General features: G+C 53.9%; 1 pseudogene; it reads right to left on the reverse strand.

Annotated features, from left to right (window-relative positions):
* Positions 1-3,816: 3,816 nt before the first annotated feature.
* On the reverse strand, positions 3,817-6,908 carry LOC130679501 (leucine-rich repeat-containing protein 14B-like; annotated as a pseudogene).
* Between the last annotated feature and the right edge of the window lie 1,422 nt (positions 6,909-8,330).

Genomic DNA, 8,330 nt, shown 5'->3' on the forward strand with positions numbered 1-8,330 from the left:
GCTGTGTGATCTCTTCTGCGCACCCTCATTGTACAGGGATGAGGGAAGTAGAGCAGGTGAGGGAAAGCCAGCCTGGTGAAGTCATGTGGGTAATGTGGGCCGGGATGAGCCCAGGCAGTTTGGCTCCAGAATGCTGGTGCCCTCCATGAGGTTTTTGGACGGTCTAGCAGTGACTGGGGGAAGGTCCATCTGCTTTTGAATCCTGTCTGTATGGTAACACACACTTCTAAAATACTAAACTTAAAGGAAACCCGTTTAATTATGGGGTAGTAATGATTAGAGGCTGTTTGTTGAGTATCACACACTGAAGCTTATGTAATTCATGCTTGCATGTGTTTCCAACCTTTGATGCCATTTTAGAGATCAGGGAGCCAGTTAAGAGAGCTGAAATAAGTCACCCAATACGTCCTGGGGCCTCTGCTCAGAATGCTTCTCGTGGCTTGGAGTGCCGTCTTCCTGCTGCACTGCCACCACTTGATCTGAGCATAATTTCTTCAGGTAAATATGGACTAAAAAGTTTCTCTGGTGGTATTTCCTGGAGATTTACACCCTTGCTTAGAGTGGGATGTATTCTAGTTCCTGTCATGCCACTGATTTGCCTTGGATAGCCCACTTGATGCTTTTCTATTGTTTTTGTCTTTAAAATACAGCCAGCCATTTAGTAAATGAATTTAAATGATTTTCAAGGTGAATTGTTAACTCTTACCCTATTTTCTAATGCCCAGCATGCTTCAGTGTAGCCTCCTTGAATAGCTAGATAAACATATTCAGATCATTCAGATCAGTTTAGATACCGGCTTGAGACTGCAGGAAGACCAGTTTTCTATAGAAAATGATACTGGGCAGTTTGTATTTGTGTGGCATGGCTGCCTTCCATTAGCAAGTTTAATTAGGGTTAATTTGATGCCATTCTTCCTTTTAAAACTGATTTTGTTAGTTTTGGAATGTTTGCATGTTGTAATGATTTCACAGGGGTCCCAAGAGGAGTCTAGATAAAGTGAGATTGTAGTGGAACAGTACTGAGCTAAAATGGTTTGTATAATTAGGACAAAGACTTGGAGCCCAAGAGCTATTTGATGTGTGTGCAGAATTCACAGGGACTTTAGTGTAAAACATTATTTGCCCTCCCTTCCCTGAAGTCTCAGACACCTAAACCTTGAGCCCTAAGGTGAGGAGAGTGCTCTGGGGTACAGGATCCTGGAGGAGACAGGTCCTCACCCCTGGAGGGAGCCTTTTCTGCTGTAGAGAGAGGTTGCCATTGCTTGTGGGTGTACTCTTGATTGATTTGGTGATGTCACACTGTGGATGAGGTTGCAGTGGCTTGGAAGGGCTTTAGGGCAGGGGGCAGGGGACAGATTTTGTTTTCTAATTTGGCTTCCTGTGGAAGTACCTATTTCAGGTGCTCTATTTTGGTGTAAAGTTAGAAGGTATCAGGATTGACCTGGACGTTCCAAAAATAAAATGAGGAGCAGGCTATTACTGTGTGAGGTGATATAGTCAATTCATGTGTTCAATAGCCTTTTTCCCCTTGTGAAAATTCATAGGGATAGCTATAGAATTCTTACATGTATTTCTCTGTGTAATATATACATATATATATATAGATAGACAGATAGATAGATTGGAAGATAGTGTTGATTTAATGATAACAAAATAATTGCAAACACTGTACCAAGGATGTGATATTATGACAGGGAAGAAACATCACCAAAAAAACTGTGTTCTTGAGAAGAGAAAAGTATCTAATTACAATGTGTAGCTATGCATTCCAGGCTGAATTTTTTATGAAGTCTGATAGCTGAATAATTTACTGAGATCATCTCAGGAGAGGAAAGGCTTTCTGATTAGTGGCTTTGTCTCAGTCTTACTGCATAAAAGCAAATCTGTGATAAGTGTACATGAACAGCAGAAGTGGTACTGCAGGTGGAAATGCACCCTCCTGGGTCCTGCTGGACCTTGCAGCTCAGCTTTGGAGGCCAGCTAGATGGGCCTGCTGGCGTGCCTGGTCCACCCGAGACAGGTTCTCCCAACATGTCTGAACTGGGTTCCAGGGGCTGATGCCAGAAGAACTCTCATCCATCCTAGGAATGACAGAAACAGCCACTCTGATTCTCTCTACATTAGGACCCGGGTTGTGAGCAACAGAGATCAAGTCAAGCTAGCTCAGAATTCATCAGTTCAAGCTAGTTTACAAGGGGGTTTATTTTAAGGCTCATGAAGCCTCAGGGTGATAATGGAGAATGAAGGCCAGACTTCAAAGAGGAACCAGGAATGGTGAATAAACAGCCACCAGGGACTCTGGGGCAGTGGGCCTCCTGGCTCCCAGCTCAGCGTGTGTTCTGATCTCTCCCTGCAAACAGCCTGCTCTTCTTGGGTCTCAGGGTCAGAACCACTCCTGAGCTTCTGTCCTGACGGTTCTCCTGAGTGAGGCAAAGCCTGGGAACCCCTGGGCTAAACAGCGCTGGGCATTGCAATGGAGTGGGAGGGGGAAAAATGGGGGTGTCTTTTGTTAGCCTCACAGAAAATCTTGAGAAAAGAAAAGGACTTGTAAGCTGACCCTCCCTGCAGGTGTGCAGAGGGAGCCACAGGCCTCTGTGGCAGCTCTGCAGGCAGTGGCCTCCTGCAGTCCTCAGGGAAACCAAGCCTCTCATGAGGGTGATGAATGGCAAGCAGTGTACCCAAAGCCTTGATGGGTCCCATGCCAGAGTTGTGATGCCGAAGAGTTGGGGCCTGAGCCTGAATGGAACATCAGTGGGGAGCCTGAGAATTGGAACCCCGATGCATGTGAGCCCTTCACACTGCCCAGGCAGCCCCCTCCAAGACCTCAGTGGGTGCCCAGCACCTCACAGCGGTGAGAAGGCAAGACCTTGGGGTGGCCTAAGGGAATGGGCACAGTGGAGAAAGGCCAGAGGCCAGACGCACTGCTGCAGTGCTCACATGCCCTGCACTGGTGTCCTGGCGGGACACCGGATGTGCACACAAGGACCACCACCTCCACTGCAGTGGTTCAGGTGGGGGGTTGGCCCCTCAAGAGCTGGCCTTTACCTTCAGAAAACACTTAATTTTCAGACTCGGGTCCTTTTAAAAATTCTGAATTGCATTGAAATTAAAGCCACAGCTCAATAAGCCACCACCTGTTTTATTAGTATGTAATCATAATGCCCAACCCTTCACAAGTCAGATCTTGGTAGAAACAAAGTCCCAATATTGAAATTAACCACCCTTCAAGTGCTAGGACTCAAATAACCATGCAGGAGACTCCTTTGGGCCTAAGCAGAGGGTCTGGGTCCTGTTGGAGGTGGGAGATGGGGGACAGTGTCCTCACAGTTACTGTCTTCCCTCCAGGGACAGAAGCCACCCTGCGCCTTAAGGCTCAGCCTTGTGCCAGCAGAGCCCAAGCCTGCTGCTCACACCTTCCAAGATCAAACAGGAGCCATTAAAAACCAAATCCCTTGTCCCATGCTGGACTGGAGGTTTTAAGTGTGCAAACACGTCACTGCCTCCCATACCTGCTGGAGAGGCTGCCAGGTATGCAATCTGGTCATTTCTTGCCCCTCCCTCTGCTCAGCCCAGCCAAGTCCTGTGATGGGCCGGCACTGATCCTCCTGCCTCCTGCTAGCCTCGCACTAGCCACCCTCTGAGCACCCACCCCATGCTGAGCTTTGGTTCTCAATGCTTCTCTGATGCCCACCTCTGTGTGGGGTGTTCCTGCTGACCCCTCAGCATTCCCACTCTAGGGCTTGGCTGCGAGTTGCCCTCACGCTAAAGTGGTCTCGGGTGACTCCTGGAAGCCAGAGCTTCCTCTGCGCTGGCACCCTAATGGATGCTGCGTGCAGCATTCGTTAAGTAATGCTTTGGAGCAGATGTGCAGCCCAGGCCACCTGGCAGCTGTGGTGTGAGACTCGCCCTGGCCTGTGCAAGGCCGTACTCCATCTGCTCCAGTGCTCTGAAGTTCTCCAGAGCAGTTTTGAAAGTTTGCAGCAAGAACATTCCAAATTCATTGCTCGTTTCTTGAATGTCTGGGTCAAAGCTTCGGAAGACTGGGGTGCAGGCCCGGATGTCATCCCTGCCGGCCCTCAGCAGCAGTGCATGCAGGTCCCTGGCAATCTCATCATATTTTTGCTGGTTGAATTTGGACATGGCCATCTCATCCTGGGGGTAGGCGGCACCCTCAGGGTAGCAGTCCTTGGGAACCAGGAATTAATTCTATGCACCGCAGCTCCGGGAGCTCGCAGAGAGCGGCAAAGAGATGCCTCAGGGCAACGGCCGACAGCAGGTTCCCCAGGAACCGGAGCTCACAGAGCCGGTGGCAGGGGCTCAGTGCCAGCCCCACCGTGCCCACATGATTGTCTTGGATGCTGCACTCCTCCAGGGTGAGGACCCTCAGTGTCGGGGCGGCCCAGCCCAGCAGCCTGGAGAAGGTGGAGGGGAACAGGTCAACAAGGCTGTGCCCACTGAGGTCTAGCACCTCCAGGTGGGTGGCGTGGGTGCAGGCCGCCAGGAAGGCCATGTCCGCGTGGTTCAGGGAGCAGTTGGCCAGGTCCAGCACTCTCAGCGGGGTCCCTAGGTTTCTGTGAGAAGACAGCACTGGTGAGGGGGACTCTGGGTGCAGACCGATGGAGCCTGGCTCAGAGGCCAGCAGACTGCAGCCTCTGGGCCAAATCCACCCACTGCCTAAGCTCAGCCTGAGAGCTGAAATGGTTTTTACACCTTTAAATAGCTGAAAAAATCAAAAGAATACTTAGTGACATGTGAAAATTATATGAAATTCCCATGCCAGTGTCCATAGGTAAAGCATTATAGGAACACAGCCACACTTATTCATTACAGGCTGCTGTGGCCGCCCTGTGGCCCCAGTGGGAGGGCCGAGGCGTTGAGACTGTGTGTCCCTGTGGTTGAAGAATCACCTTCACCTGAAAACAGGCCTGGCTTTGTCGTCAGCGGCTAGAATGGCAGATCCGTCTTGTCAATGAGCCACGTGCTCTGAGTGTGGGGACATGTTTGGCTCCCTGCTGAGCATGCCGTGTCTGCTGGAGGGGGAGATGTGTGGCTTGGCAGGGACTGAAACACTGGTTTCCCTCTGAGTGGAGAGAGGAAGCCCACAGTTTTAGGGCAGGAAGGGCCTCGGAGCCGTCTAGCCCAGCCTCAGCCTTGCCTGGGACCCTGCTGAGTCCTGATGCTGGTGGGGTGGGCAGCCGGCACCAGTAAATGCACAGCTTGCGGGGTGAGGCTCTGCTCTGGCTGGTGAGGAGTGGCACCCCTATCTGGGTACTTGCTTGGTCCCCTGCTCTCCAGCACACTGGGCCAGGGTCTGGTGTCACTTGGCTGAGTGCTCAGTGAAGAGGATGTCCAGGGTCCTGAGGTCTGTCCCACATCCTCCTGTTGAGATAGCCTCCTGCCCACCTCTTGCCCCTGTACCCTGCATGGAGCCCCTGGCATCTACCCCACAGCGAGCTCTCTGCAGCTTTGCCCAGCCCTGCATGGTGGAAAATGTTCCTACTTGCATCTTTCCTACCCCCTCCCCCACCCACAAGGAAACCCCACCGACTCTCATCCACATCAGGCCCGGGGCTGAGCACCTCTCCCCACCTGCCCCACCCATACCTGCACCTTGAATCTGGATTCATAAAAGGGTTGAGGGAACAGGCCCGACAGCCAAGCCTAGGAGGCCTGTGTCTGGGAGCTTGGATTTGGGCGGCGTCTCTGGCCCACTTGTCTGTATGAACAGTGTGGTTCATGCTAAACACCTGCCCCTTTTTGGCCTCTTGGTGTGTGCCAGGCTGAGATACCCACCTAACCCCGTCTCATGGCCAGGTCCCATTTTATGGCCCCTCAGTGCATCCTCAACCTGCCCAGGAGGCCCTGTGTGATCCTGACTCCACTGGGATGCTGGGGGCTGTCCGTGCTATTGCTACAGACTCAACCAAGCAGTTTCTGGATCTTCCCAGTCAGCGTGGAGAAGGCCACACTCAGCTCACTGAGCTGGCTCATTTGGCTGAGCTCCCAGGAGATGGAGGTGAAGAAGGGGTCCTCACTGTCAGGGGCTGGGGGGCTGCCAGGGGGAGGGTCGAAGGCCTTGGCAGGCAAGGTGAGTGAGGCCAGCCAGGGGAAGCCCACCTGGGTCAGCAGCTGCTGCACGTGGCCTGCATGCAGCCACACATTGTGTACCAATTCCAGCCTGTGCAGCTCCTGGAGCCCCGCCAGACGCAGCATGTGTAGGAGCTGGCCAGGGTCCAGGCTGTCCGCCCTGAAGGAGAGGCAGTGCAGCTGCAGGGGAGTGGGGCCTATCGGCCCCAGGGCCTGCACCACCACCTTGAAGTTGCCATCGGTGACAAAGAGATCAGCGAGGACCTGGATGGGCCTCTGATCTGTGCAGGGCTCTGTCTGCAGCTGGCACCAGCACAGCAGCTCCGTGCAGCCCCACCTGCCCAGCGCCCTCCCACAGGCGCACTGCTGCACCTGCATGTCTCAGATTCCTGTGAGGTCGGCCATTCGCAGCCACCTCCAGCCTTTGGCCCTGCACAGAGGCCTCCAGGCAGGCCCAGCAGGCCCGGTCCCGCAGGTCCACTGGATGCTCTGTGCTGGGCCCCAGCAGGGCGCTCAGCCTGAACTCCTCCAGCGGCCAGTGCCCCAGCAGAACGTGGATCACCTCTGCCTGCTCCAGAAAGTAGCTGGCTTTGAACAGGAGCAGGTAGATGAGGTGGGCCACAGCTTCCAGGCTCCGCCGGGCTACCTGGGGCTGGGACACCAGGGCCTCAGCAGAACAGGAGCGCAGCAACCTCATCCTGTTTGTCTTTGGCCGCCCTCCTCCTCCTTCTCCAAGGGGCATGTGCCCTTCTCACTATTTTTAGCTGCATCTGCTTGAGCTGCTTGCTTTTGGGCAGAAGGTATCAGCCAGCGCTGCAGTCATCTGATGGCTATTTTGGTCCCGGGTGCCTGTTTGACTCTGGCCGCGGGGCTGTTGGGAGGTGGCCACCCTGTCCCTTGTGCTTAGCTGGTGAAAGCAGAGCTGCCTGAGGGCCGGGCTGCGGGGTCTGCTGCACACCGGGTGGAACACGTCTGGGACCCTCCATGGAGAATGAAGTCAGGCCCTGGGCCACAAACTTCATCAGGGGCCCCGGGGCTGGACTCCCACCCTTGACTTGTCTGGGCCCTGGGGATGTGGTACCAGGAATGGGGATGGCCCTACTGACAACTGTTTCTTCCATTTGCTTCCTCCCTCCTTTTCCTCTATCTTCCTTGAGGACCTGGGCAGGCTCTGGCTTCCCCACCTTCCATGGGAGGAACCATGGCCAGAGTGAGCTGGGAGGACACGCGACGCATCCTGGTGGGCTGGGAGGGGCCGAGCTCAGAGCTGCCGCCAGCCCAAGGGTCTGCCTGTCTTTGAGTCCATCTCCTTATCTGCTCTCAGGACCTGGCGGCAGGTGAGATGTGGTGTCTGCAGGGTGGCAGAACCCAGCGCCTGATGTATGCTGCTTGGTGCCAGGATCATTTTGAGCTGAGGGTTCTTGAGAAGCAGTAAGCATAAGGGCACTGACCCTCTCTTCATCCCAAACAGGAGCAGAAACTCCAGTGAGAGTCCTGCCCCCATACCACTGTATCGGGAAGAAAGAAGCGTTGTCACCAGAGGCGGGCCTGGAGCTCTGTGCTCACAGACTCCTTGGTGGGACTTCCTTTGCACAACTGCCTCTTCACTCCACCTAGTACAGAAACCCCTGGGCTGCCCACTTCTTCAGGTCCTCATTCGCTTATGGGGGTTCCCATTGCATGCACAACTTACGTGAAATAAATTGCATGCTTTTCTCTTGTTAATCTGTTTTTTGTTACAGAGCCCCAGCTTAGACCTAAGAGGAGCAAAAAAATTCTTCCAGTGGCGCCCAGTACTCATGGGTGTCAAATGATTATCTCATGACCAGACACCATTGCCAACATCACTGCTGAGGGAAGGGCTGGGCAGTTAGCTCACAGGCCAGCAGGGCCACGCTGGTCTTGGGGGTCATGGCTGGGACAGAGGGAGACAGAGACAGAGACAGACATGGGGAGACAGAGATAGAGAGACAGAGACAGAGACAGAGGGAGTCAGAGACAGACAGAGACAGAGGGAGACAGAGAGACAGAGAGAGGCAGAAAGACAGAGACAAAGATGGAGACAGAGAGACAGAGGGAGACAGAGACAGAGCTGGAGACAGAGAGGCTGTGTGAGAAGAGGAGGGAGTGGGCCAATGGATGTGCCGGGTGGGCTGCCACCCACTGGTGCCCGAGGGCCTGCCCTCCCTGCGGTCCCTGGGGGGGAAGGGCTGAAACCCATGTTGTCAGGCAGGTGAGGTTTG

The sequence above is a fragment of the Manis pentadactyla genome, chromosome 1 (assembly GCF_030020395.1).
Source record: "Manis pentadactyla isolate mManPen7 chromosome 1, mManPen7.hap1, whole genome shotgun sequence".
Taxonomy (NCBI): Eukaryota; Metazoa; Chordata; class Mammalia; order Pholidota; family Manidae; genus Manis; species Manis pentadactyla.